At 47.5% G+C, this 13,304-nt stretch overlaps 1 protein-coding gene across 1 annotated transcript in view; it reads right to left on the bottom strand.

The window, feature by feature from the left end:
* Abhd2 (abhydrolase domain containing 2, acylglycerol lipase) overlaps window positions 1–5,188 on the bottom strand; it is an 80,098-nt gene extending 74,910 nt beyond the window's left edge. The window contains exon 1 of the mRNA XM_036187320.1: window positions 5,072–5,188. The gene's annotated coding sequence lies outside the window, so the exon portion shown is untranslated. The remainder of the gene's footprint in view (window positions 1–5,071) is intronic.
* Window positions 5,189–13,304: the final 8,116 nt, after the last annotated feature.

The raw sequence follows: 13,304 nt of genomic DNA, 5'->3' as shown, positions 1-13,304 counted from the left end.
AGATGCCCATGCAAAGCTTCAACAAGAGGCCTTCTCGGCATCCTCGGGAACAGAAAGGGAGATCCAAATAGACGGCCTTCATGAAGGGTGACGTGCAAGCTTGTTTCATCTGGCCAAGAGAAATGAAGAAAGAAAGGAAGGTTTCAAACAGCTTTTGCAGTGTGTGCTACCACTGTGTAGAAAGGGTGGGGAGTATGGTATAAAGCAGATGATGGGCACAACGATTGGCACAGAGATGCATTTTCTTCCAATCTTTGCACTTTTCAAATATTCTCTCATCATATAAATGTGCAGCCATTTCCCCCAGAGATAAGACTGTCACATTGTAAACCAGGCTGACCGAGACGCATTATGCAGCCCAAGCTGATGCCGTCCTCACGGCCGTCCTCCTCCCCAAACGCTGAGGTAACTGATAGGAGCTACCACACTCGGCTTTGTAGTACCCGCTTTTTAAAAAGCTAGCCAGAGCTGCATTTTCCAAGAGCGGCATTTCTCATACAGATTCAAGATGCTGTACTTTTCAATGTATGCTTTCTTCAAATAAGTTTTTTAGTGGGGTCAGAAAAGTGGTTCAGCATATAAAGGTGTCTGTCACTGATCATGACAGTCTGTGTTGGATCCTAGGACAGAAGGAGGACAAACCCCCAAAGCTGTCTCATCACAACATGTACACCATGGCGTATACATAAATACAAACACAGTAAATAAGTGCACAACGTTAAAAAAAATTAAAATGAACAACATCATCAAAAACTAAGCTAGGTGACTCACACCTTTAATCCCAGCACTCAGGAGACAGAAGCAGTCAGATCTCTGTGTTCCAGGCCAGCCAGAACAAAGACAGACCCTGTCTCCAAACAAACACAAACAACCCCCAAAATCTGAATGAAGAGCATTACATTTTTAAAATTTAAATAGAACAAATTTTAAAACAAAATAGCTTTGTGTGATAAAGCAGACACACTTGTGGGTCTGGTTCTAAGTGTTCTCAACATACACCTGGTAAAGAATCTGTGAACTAACAAACCTCCACTGGGCTGCGGATGTAGCTCAGTTGGCAGAATGCTGGCCCTGGGTTCCATCCTCAGCACCATATAACAAACTGGCGTACTAACGCAACAGCCTGTGATCCCAGCCTCTCCAGAGACCCAAGCAAGGGGATTGAGGAGTCAAGGCCATCCTTCCCCTCAGCCAGTTCCTGGCAACCTGGGCTCTACTTAAAGACAAGAGGAAAGCCAGAATGTAGGCAAATCTGTGCTCCCAATGTTCGGATTCTTTCATCAACTCTTTACCTGACTGTTGCCTGATGATTATGAAAGATCAGAGAACGGGTCTGCGTGTAATAAGTGTTTTGTTCTACTGGCCCAGAGCACACACTTCAGGGTCACGGTAGGGTTCTTCAGCAGTCTGCTGCTGCCATTTTATAAACTGAAAAGATTTAATTCTCATACATGATGCCCTGGAACCAAGATAGCAAAAAAATAATATGTAAATAGAAACACAATCCTTAAAAGATGACCATGTAGTGGCTGTGATGCCTGTGATCCCAGCACTTGGGAAGAAGAAGACCAAGGTCATCCTTGGGTATACAGTGAGTTTGAAGCCAGACTGGGCTACAGGAGGCCCTGTCTCAAAACAAAAACAAAACCAGTTCTTATGGAAAATAAGTTCATCCGCTGTATGTTATCAGTGCTGAACAGAAGCATGGGGGCTTAAAATGGCTGTAATCACTGGGTATCAGTCCCCATGCCTAGAATCCCACGACCCTGGAGGTTGAGGCAGGAGGACCATGAAAAGCCAAACCTGGATTGCATATGTAGATCCTGACTCACACAACACCACCAGAGAGAGACAGACAGACAGACAGACAGATAAACAGAGACAGAGACAGAAGAATGACTGCTGGGCCCTGAAAGGCTGTTGTACAATCCTAACCTTCACCACATCAAGAGGTTCCCCACCCTTCCAGTGTCTGTTCCTGGGATTGCCAAGATGAAACAGAAAGGCTTACAACAACTCATGGCCTGAGTCATCTATTCTTCAACTGGTCAACTAGGGTTCAAATCCTACAGCCAATAAAAATCCACAAACTGTAGGCTATGGTCCCAGCAGAAATTCTGCCAGATGGGATTCCATTATACTGAAAATGTCCATCTGCCAGGGGTTTTCACAGAACCAGATTTTAAAAGGAAAGAAAACAGGAGTGATTTCCCCTGCCTGCCACAGCCCTCTAGGGCAGGTGCTGTGGGCTAAGTGGTGTAACCTCTGTCCTGTACAGGCTCTGTCAGAGATGACGGGGGTGGGGGTGGTGAATTCAGGAAGGAGGGATGACAGTGATCAGGAAGTTGTCCTTCTGTTAGAATGCCGGGGAGAAAGAACACGGCAGTGAAGAAAAGCGAACCATTATTCTAACATGGCTGAGGGGCCCGTCACTGAAGAGTCACCGACTTTGGTGACACCTAGAGAAGGAAAACCACAGGGCATGGGGTTTCTGCAAAAACCAAAAAATAAAAAAATAAAAAATAAAAAAAATAAACAAAAGTGGCAGGCATCTTCTCATTTACAGAAAACTGGCCTCGCACACTGAGGGCACTTCAATACGGTTGAATTTGACATTCCCTTGGAACCTAGTGGACTTCAAAACGCATCAAAGAGGTAGTGTGAATGAAAGAGGAAGTTAAAAGGAATGAATGAGAACTTCTCCTGATAGAATGCGGGGAGAAAGACCACTGCACTGCAATGCCCTCTGGCTTGTTTCAAGCTCTGTTAAAAAAAAAAGCGGGGTGGTGGGGGGATGCAGGCAGAGGAATGAACAAGTAGGTGGCCAGCAAGGATCTGTCATGCACCTGTGTCTCTGCCAGGCTGTTGCTGCTGCCAGGCTGCTGCTGCTGCTCCCCCTACTCAAATGACTAAGGAACTTGCTTAAATGCACTCGATATATGATCCCTGAACTTCCTCAAAGCACTTAATTCAGTGGCTCATGAAATCTTAATCTAAAAACGTTCATCCATTTATAATCAAGCTGAATCATACTGACAACTGGGGAGGGAGGCTGGGTGAAGAGAACGGGAGTTTGGGAGGACACCGTGCAGATCGGGATCCCAGGGACTTTTGTCTACTACTTTGAGAGATTCACTTTTACTCCCTCTAAAGATGACAGAAATACCGGTGTCTGAGAAGAGTGCTATTATAAGGTGGGAACTAACAGAGGAACTATATTATTCAATTCAATACAAGGAAAACAGAAAAAAAATGTGATGCAACTAAGAAACCTGTGTTAGAATACAGACTCTGTTTAAGGATGAAAAGTATTGGGTGGTGGATATGGTCGTTACAGAGAAAGGCGACAGCATGCTAGTTAGCAAATCTATTATGATTGCCGTGTACCAGGCACTGTTCTAATGTTCCCCAAAGTGCATGCTTCTCCAATCTAATGTTCTCCAAAGTGCCAACAGCATTCCTTGCCTTACTGGTGAGGCAACAGGCACAGAGCTTGGATAACTTGCCCCAAATGACATAGGTAAAAAGAAGCAAGACTAATATTCCAACCCAGGCACCGAGATGCTGAAGTCTGGGCTTCTAACCTCTCTGGGCTCCCCTAGAACTTAAACAATGAGAACCAGGCTGGGAGAAAATTTAAGTCATGTCCCGGCTAGATCTAGGGTCAAGAGATTAACTCTTAGTGATGACCCTGTGATGGCCAGCCCGCCTTGTGACCATCCCAGGCCTTCAGTTTCTTCTTCTGTACAATAAGGGGGAATGAATTAGACGAGCTTCGGCATTTTAGCTTGAAAATATCCTAAGTTCATGCTGACCATTCTCAGCATGGACTGGCCTGCTCTCCAGCTCATGTGGGCAAGGTGTGTTACAATTATTTCTCCTGCTTCCTGACCTTCAGAAGATTAGGTCCCTTCTAGTCAGGCAAATGAGAGAAAGCAGTGAAGAGGGGGAAGGCACTCTGCTTAATGTGGTTGTAACCGAATGGCCCTTGAAAAGCTCTGGGCACAGATCGAGTGGAGCCTGCCAAATCTGCAATCTCTCTTGAGCCTGTTCTCAGAACCTGCCTTCAGGCCAGGTAAAACTGACAGGCTGGAGGCGGAGGGACCAAATAGAGGAACCAGAAAGAGTAACCCCAACTGAACACTGAAAGAAACCACTTGATTAGTTAGTTCCTCTTTGGTGTCATCTATTCCATTTGCATACAACATGCACACATGCACATGACAGCTAAAACCCCGAAAAATCATTATGGGTGAATTCAACACCCCCTTGGAATCTAGTGGACTCCAGTTTGTATCCATTTCCATCTAGTCATTAAATGTTGCCCAGAGTGCACTGGCGGATGGAGAAGGGCCTTACACATGAATCATACATCCTCCCCTTCCTAAGCATCCCAGACAGGTGGCTGTCATCTGGCCTCTGCCTAGGCACTTCCAAGGTCGATGCTCTGGCTGCCTAGCCTGGCAGGCAGCCCAGGGCGCTGCTGGACAGATCTTGCTGTGGGGAAAGCCCAAGAAACACCTAGAACAGTTGCCCCACAAGCTCAATAAAGTGCGCCTCCAAGTAGGTCAAAAATTGCTTCCCTAGAACTTGAACCCATCAGTCGTAGGTGAGTACCAGGATCCCAAAACGCAGAGGCCCATGGAATATCCCGGGCTTATAGTCAGGCCCTTTCAGGTTTCCAGCATCCTGCAACCTTCTTCCCCGAGTCTGGCCGGGCGGGATACCTCCCCAGGCCCCAAGAGTGAGCAATGATGGGGAACAGGCAAAGGCAACCAGGAGGCCTCTGTCGGCCTTGTCCCCAACCTCGGTTCTTCGAGCAGGAGAGGACAAAGGACCTTCAGGAAGGCGTATCCCATCCGTGGTTTGGGCTGCCCAGCCACTAGATAAGCTAGTCCTCGGACCCCGCAGTGCCAGGTGACAGTCCCCCCAAGAGTCCCCACGGATCCGGAGCACACAGGCTGCGGCGCGATGGGCCAAGCCACGCTGGGGACCGGGGACTCGGGGTTCTCGCCCGACGCCTCCAGAGAGCGATGGCGGCTTGGTGGAGCTCGCCCAGCCGAGGCTTTACCTGCGCTCGTTGACTCCAGCGGTCCAGCTTGCCCGGATTCCGGTCCCCGCAGCTCCGCGGCTGCCGGCAGCGCTCTTAGAAATACAGCCGGAACCCCTGGCCAGCGCAGCTCCCGCCGCTACCGGCCCCGCCCAGACAACTGCCGCCACGCCCCTGACGACCGCCTCTGCCACGCCCCCAACCAAGGGTACCCCACTGTGTATTGGATAGCCCGCCCGCCACTCTATTTGCTCCGCTCGCTCATTGCGCCTGGTTGGCAGCCCATTGGTCGGTGGGCCTGTTCCTCAGGGTGGAGGCGGCGATTCTTAGCAGACATTTCTTCTACAATTGGTTACTTTTAATGTCTTTGGCCAGGGGGCAAAGATACTATTGGGTAAACTGCCCCAAGAGGCGGGATAAAGGGAGCCGGCTGGAGGGTGGGTTGTGTTTGATGGTTGATAGGGGTGAGGTGATGTGAGAGGGTCTATTGTGACGGCTAGCTGGGTTCTGGGGCTGCAAAGGTCTGGAATCCCATGGGGGTGAATGGGGGGGTGGGGGGGGGGGGGGGGGGGGAGATAACTCCAGCTGTGGAGTTCTCAGCTCTGGTGTGTCCAGGAGGACGGACCTGTAGCTCAGGACGCAGGTGACGAAATGTGGAGTCATAACTTTGAAGAGCAGAGGTGGTGAGTCACCCAGCCAGAAAGGGACAAAGAAGTGGAGACTGCGGCCTCTGACCTCTTTCAGCAAGGGAAGTGGGTGGGGACATGCGGAGCTTTATGGACCTCTTATAGTCTCCCTCAGTCCTTTCAGCCTTTAACCAAGGCTTGCAGGTTGGAAGCCTCTTGGAAGAAGGTAACCTTTGAAGTCAAATTAGAATGGAGGGTGTGCTGGTAGTGTGGCCTCGGCCGTGGCATTTAGCCTTTCGGCGTCCTGCTGATTTCATTTGCTACGAGCTGGTAGCTGATGAGAAGAAGCTGATTGCGAACCGTGCCTGGCATTCCACCGGCCTTCGTCAAGACTCGCTGTTCGCCACTCACCCTCTCCATCCATGCAGCTAGGCCGGGTTCTAAAATTCTGTGAGCCTGAGGCTGCGCATGCAGTGGCACGTGCCTGGCTAAGAATAGAACACCGATGACTTGAAATGCCACTCCGGTGGGGCAGCAAGGGACACACCGCCAAGGCGCAGAGGGGCTGCAAGGGAGGAGACAGAAGAAATGCAAGGAGCACATAGCCAGAGGAAGGCAGTTGTCTTCGAAGCTAGGCCAGATTTTGTCCACATTTCAGGATTGTGACAAGGAAATCAGGAACCAACTCAAGGAGTGGGGGGGAGCCAGCTGGGTATGGTGGCTCCTGGCTGTTATCCCGGCAGAAGGCTGAGGCAGGAGGATTGCTGTAAATCCAAAGCCAGGCTGAGCTACATAATGAGGCCTTGTCCCAAGCAAACAAAATGAGCAATATGAGCAAATAGCATCCTTGGAAGGCTGCTCCGTGCTGAACCAAAAGTCACTCTGGAAAGAATCTGTGGGAATCTCCAGAAGCCCATTTCACATTCTGAAGGTATGGGACACCCCAGAGTGTGGGCAGAATCGACTCTTGGAACTGCGTTGGACCCTAGACCTTAGAAAGTACCCCTAGCCATGGGACAGCAGAGAGGAAGGGAGAGAATCCAGGGCTCTTGTGTCTTTTACCCAATTGTCATGTTACCTCAATAAAGTTTCATCTCAAGGCTTATTTAGTCCTCTGTATTCTGTCCCATCTTGACAAAGAGAATCCCAGGCTTTGGTAGCAACGGGTTTTTACTGAGGAGCAGCCTCTCCCATGGTCCCGAGACTTCGACTGAAACCGTTGAGACTTTGAGAGATGAGCTTTGGGTTTGTCACCAGGTAAGAATGTTAACCAGTTTGATATAGTCATCTCACTAATACACAGGTACCAAGCATGATGCGGTAGGTGTATGCCATAAGGATGCACAGTATTGTCAATTAAGAAATTCTTAAAAACAATGAATTTATAAATAGGTTTGCTGCCAGTTGAGAGAGTTGTATTCATGAGTGTGGGTGCAGGCGTGTGTGTGGGGGTGTGTGTGTGCACACACTTGGTTCTGAGCTACGGTTTTCTGGCTCTTCCCTTTAAATAGAGCTGGTTGGTGGTTATGCACATGGCTGGACTCGTGCTGAGGAAGCCGGCTCAGCCCGATTTGGGTCTCCTCCTGCTCATGTCTGCTGGGGCGGAGACCTCATCTTTGGTCATGGAATGGCTGCAGTGGCTCCTGAGATCTCAGATGAGTTCTCCAGCTTGAATCCCAGCCACAAAAGTGATTGTTGTAGTGGGTTGCAGACAGCTCACTGTGGTCAAAGTGTGTCCACCGTGGTCAAAGTGGGTCCACCGTGGTCAAAATAGATTTTGCCCTCCTGTCTCAGAAACCTAGGTTCTGCCAGGGGTGCTAGCAAAGGACATCTGCCCAGCGTAGGAATTCTCAGACACAGTGAATCACTGAGGGTCAAAAAGCAGAGCAGACTAAGCCTGGGCAGAAGAGGGAGTTGACAGAACACGTGTCTGTGCCTTGTGACTGGGTGGCCTACAGAAGGATCCGTTATCATATTGAAGCCCACAGTGCCATTTTCTTGTTTATCTCCGGTTTCTATTTCCTCCCCTCTGCCAGGGCTCTTGCTATATTCTATTTAGTCATATTATTTCATTTTACAAAGCATCGATGTGGGAGGCCATTTAGGGGGCAAAAATGGCCCCATTTTTGCCTTCACGTTTAGCAGCCTCCAGGGATTGAGGACTCAGTGAGCCTTGACCTGAGATACTCAGATGCCAGAGCATGTCTGTAAAGCAGTTTTAAAAAGCAGGAGAGCTGGAGGTGTAGTTCAGCTGATAGAGTGCTTGTCTAGCAGCGTGCACAGGGCCTTGGGCTCCAGCCTTGGCATAGCATAGACCCGACATAGTGATGCACGCTTGTCATGGCAGCATTCAGGAGGTGGATATAAGCAGATGGAAAGTTCAAGGTCACCTAGAGACAGTGTGTCGCTGCTCACATTCTATGTTGGCTGAGGCTCTGGGTCTTCATTGGAACGGAGTCTTAATGAGGGCCTCTCAACAGAATTTCACCTGAAAGAGTCTACAAGGTACCCTGGAAGATGGGGGAGCCGGAAGTAATGCACACTCTGCTCATTGTCATCAGGCAAGCTCGGTAGTTCCTAGCTCGGTCAGTTTTTCCCAGTCCTCCGGGAATGACTGAGAACAACCAGTTTTGCAATCTCGGCTGTTGGCGCTTGAACCTTGGATCCACCCTCCTTAGCTTTGTGGCCTTGGGCAAGCACAGTGCCCTTCTGTGCTGTCCTTTTATTAAATGCAGCCGACTGTAATGTACTTCCCTCCTGGGGCCCTACGACTAAGCAAATGAGTTTGTAATGGACAGAACCCAGCAAATGCCAAACTCTTCATAAACCTTTGTCATAGTTAGGAAAGGGGCCATTTGAAGAGCCTTTCTCTAAATCCATCTCATTTTCAAAGTTTTCTCCCTGGTGATCAAACGATTTTTAGCATACACGCGTGTGTGCATGCACATGCATATATGTAACTTTATTCGAGCCTTCAAAAACAAGGCCTCGTGTAACTCAGAATGGCCTCAAACTTGGGGCTCCCTCCTTCAGCCTTCCAAGTGCTGGGACTGCGGTGGAACTCCGACACACCCACCCTCGTTTGCTGTGGATTATCTGAAGGATTGTGTTAAAGTTCAGGGGATTAGACCTCATCAGCTTAATCACCATGAGGGCAGAGGGAGAGGGTGAGGCTGAGAGAATGATACTAAATGCAGTCTGGATGTGCAGTCTGGATTCCCCTGACAGCCTGACATGAGTCAGACCGAGGAATGCAATATTGTCCCTTTATTGTCACACCCAGGGCTGTTTATGGGTCGTTTGGGTTCAGAATGCACCGGGCCTCCTGGCCAGCTTCTCACTGATCATGGTGTTTAACTTGGTTTAGAAGTTCTAAGGCCAGATGTGCTACAGGTCAATGAAGACACAGAGGATGCTGTTCAAGGCCCTGGTTCCTTTGGTTATCAGATGAAGCTTCCAGCTGGCTGTATAAAGCAGTGATGATGGGAAAGAACCTTCTCTGTGGCCTGTGCTGTTCCCTTAATCCACGTGGGAAGTTGTCTATAGTAAGATTTTGAACTGAGGGGCTGGTGACATGGGTCAGTGAGCAAAGCACTCACTGTGTGACCCTGACGGCCTGCGTTTGGTCCCATGTCAAAGTGGAAGAGAGAACTGTTGCCACAAGGTTGACTTCTGACTTCCACATCTTACACACACACACACACACACACACACACACACACACACACACACACAGAGTAATAAATTAAATTTTAAAATAAACAATAGAATTTTCTAAAAATGATAAAGATAAAATCTTGATATAGTTTTGGGAAAGATGTAATAGTGACTTTTATTGCAGTGACTCAATTTGGACGATAAAGATAAATAGTAGAATGATACTAAAGTCCTGGGACTCACCTATAGACTAGGCTGGCCTCGAACTTAGAGGTTCACCTTGCGTTTGCCTCCCAAGTGATGGGATTAAAGGCGTGTGCTGAAACTCACAGGCGTGCGCGCACGCACACACACACACACACAGTGTTCCAGACTTACTATTAGATACATTTAAAAAAACCTATCAGACAGGTAGATGAAGTCTCAGTCACCAAACATTTCTCTTCCTGACATCATCCTTAATTACAACAATAAAAACCGACTGCTCCCCACTATTAATTCCAATGAAGTCAATAAAATGTGTGCATTAAATTGGTGTATCACAAATCCTTTCCTACCAGAATTCAGGTGATTGAGCTATTTTAAAGCTACTTAAGTCCCTTTAGAGACCCATATACTGTTTTCATATTTTTAATTAACCAGACAGTAAACAGTTTTACTGAGCAACATATTTTCAGTGCTAGAGAGATAGACTGGACCATGAGGCAAAGTCCTGTTCCTGCGTGGGTGGGTATATAGGACAAAGGGGAAACCGTACAGACACCTCAGGGTACATCAGCAGTAAATAGCAAAGTTCAGCCTGTGCCAAAAACCTTCATTCAGAAGAGGGAACAGTTTCTTCTGATTTGGATTCATGGAGATTTGAGCTGGTGCTTAGATGCCCCTAGGATGAGGCAGTGGGTGGTATTCCAGGTGGTGAAGGCAGCAGCCACAGAGTCCTCTGGGTGGGAGAACTCAAGACAGCTGTCCAGGGTGGAAGCCTTGGAAACAGGCAGGAGAGATGAACAGATGGGACAGTGTCAGAGGCCTGTGAATGCCTTCACTTGAGTTAATGGCTTTGCCCAGCACCCTGCAGGGCATGCATCCCCCATTGGCAGGCATCTGCATGCCTCCTTTATAATTTTGTCCTTATCTCTGTATTCCCTCTTCTGTAACTTATAATTTCATTAAATTGATTCACTTAAAAATTATTTTTGAGACAAGATCTTTTTAGGTGGGAGAGGCTGGCCTCAAACTCATGGTCTCTCTCCTTCAGTGACCTGAGTGCTGGGATAATAAGCCTGCACCACCTTTCCTGATTTTTGACTTCTCTCTCTCTCTCTCTCTCTCTCTCTCTCTCTCTCTCTCTCTCTCAGGTTTTATTTTTTGAAACAGGGTCTCATATAGCCCAAGGTAGTCAAGGTAGTCTCAAACTTCCTATGTAGTGGGACCTGGCCTTGAACTCCTGATCCTCCTGCCTTTACCTCTCAAATGATGGGATAAGAGTGTACCACCATGCCCAGGTGTGCCTTTGCTTTTCAGGTGGAATGGCATCTTCAGACACATGCTAAATCAGTGTTTTGGTTCTGGCTTGATGACACTGTGGATTGAATCTGAGGCCCCTCACATCCTAGGCAAACACAATACCACTCAACCACATCTTCAGTCTAATCAATAGTTCTTAACTCTCAATCATTTTGCTCCCAAAGACATTTTTTTGTTGTCATAACTGGAAGGGTGCTGCTGGCATTCTGTGGATAGAAACCAGAGATGTGACTGAACCACCCTATAGTGCCCAGGACAGCACCTTACCACAAGAGATTCCCTGGCCCCAAATGTTGGTAGTGGTATGGCTGAGGAACCTGGTGGACGGAAACATGGCCTGTGACACTTCAGACTTCGTTTGATGGCTGTAATTATTCTGATTTCATTAAAACCATGTCATAACTATTAAAATTTAAGACAGTTAAGATATTCTTCCATGTTCTACCCTAAACTCATTCGTTGTATCATCCTCAATGTAGATGTGGCACCTTGAAAGTTAAACTTGAGCCAGGAAGTGGTGGCACACACCTTTAAGCCCAATACTCAGGAGGCAGAGCAGGCAGGTCTCTGAGTTCGAGGCCAGCCTGGTCTACAGAGCGAGTTCTAGGACAGGCTCAAAAGCTACACAGAGAAACCTTGTCTTGACAAAAAACAAAAACAAAAAAGAAAAAGAATAAAAGTTAAACTTGAGCTAGGCAGTGGCTGCATATGCCTTTAATCCCAGCAATCAGGTGGATCTCAGAGTTCAAGGCCAGCCTGGTCTACAGAGTGAGTTCCAGGACAGCCAGGGCTACACAGAGAAACCCTGTCTCAAAAAAAAAAAAAACAAAACACAACAAGCTCAACTTGATGCACATAGGTATTTGTATACGCATGTTCATCTTGCATTGTTCACAAATGCTGAGAAGAAGAAACAACCTATGGATAGAGAGGAATGGGTAAGAAAAAAATGGACTTCCGACACACACTGCAATGTGAATAATCCTTGAGGATGTTATGCTAAGGGAAATAAGCCAGTAAGAGTAAGGCAAGAAACACTGTAACATTTCACTTCTAAAAGGTACCAAGAGGTGTCAGATTTAAAGACAGAAAGTACATTAGGACAGCAGGGAGAGGCATGAGGAGCTAGGGTTAATAGATGCCAGATTTCAGTCTTGGGAGAGGAAACAGTACCTGGGTGGAGATGATTGCTTGTGGGGTAAATATTCTCAATACCAGTAAACTGTACACTTACAAAAATGCATAAGAAGGAAAGTTTCGTGATTATATGTATATGTATATATATATATAGGCATGTGTTTAAGAAGCAAAGTCTCTTTCTGAATTCATCTCTAGGCTGTGGTGTCTATTGGTCAAGTGAGTCTCTGTTTCTTGATCTATAACTCAAAAAAGGATCCATGTCACAATGCTGGACAATGAAACAGTGCATATAGTACCCACTGTAGAGTAAGTGCCCTGTGAGTGATAAATCAATGTTGTTGTCATCAAGGTTTTTTTGGTTTTTTTTGTTTTTTTCCTCACAGAGTCTCATGTAGCCCAGGCTGGCCCATCTCACAACACAGTCAACCTTTCCACCCACCCAGATCTGCTCCCACACTCCAGACTTGGACCAGGAAGCACCTCCCGTACCTCAGCCCAGTCCCCTCTGTCTACCTGACCTCATTCCATCCAGCCACCTCTGACCTCTAGACCCAGTGCACCCGCACACCAAAAATCTCTGTCCAATTTATACCTGGCTCTCTGGACAGAAGGAAAATGCATATGGTTTTAACCCACACCTGTAGTTCTTTTGTTCGTTTGTTTGTTTGGTTTTGGTTTTTTTGAGGCAGGGTTTCCCTGTGTAGCTTTGCGCCTTTTCTGGAACTCACTTGGTAGCCCAGGCTGGCCTCGAACTCATAGAGATCCGCCTGGCTCTGCCTCCTAAGTGCTAGGATTAAAGGCGTGTGCCGCCAACGCTGCCACCTCCTCCGCCACCACCACCACCACCACCACCCAGCCCAAATCTGTAGTTCTTGTTGGGACTCAAAGGTATGAGTCCATCCCTATTCTTTTGCAGATACCCATAAGTCTAGCTTATTCCTAAGGATGGTATTTTTTCTCTCTCCTGGTCTTGGGAATCCTGCTCTTCCCAATTACTAAGAAGATGGGCCTAAGGGTTCCAAATAAGTTCATGAATTTTAACTTCTGTTCCTAGTTTAAGCTTGTCTCAACAGATTTCTACTTGGCTGGCAGTCACCTCCAAGCTTCAGTTGCTGACTATACTGCTCCAGATGACTATGAACTCCAGACTTGCTAAAAGCTGATGTGGACCAGCCCAGCCAACGTGATTGAGATTGTTCCCTGTCTCTAAAGGGTCAGATAGCCACATGCTTCTGACAGATGCCCCATTACCTAGCCTTTGACCATCCTTTCAGCCTTTTGGGGCCCTGACAACAGTTCCCCAGTAC

Source organism: Onychomys torridus, chromosome 1 (assembly GCF_903995425.1).
Source record: "Onychomys torridus chromosome 1, mOncTor1.1, whole genome shotgun sequence".
Lineage (NCBI taxonomy): Eukaryota > Metazoa > Chordata > Mammalia > Rodentia > Cricetidae > Onychomys > Onychomys torridus.
The sequence above is the reverse complement of the archived record's forward strand: the minus strand, read 5'-3'. Positions and strand labels throughout refer to the sequence as shown.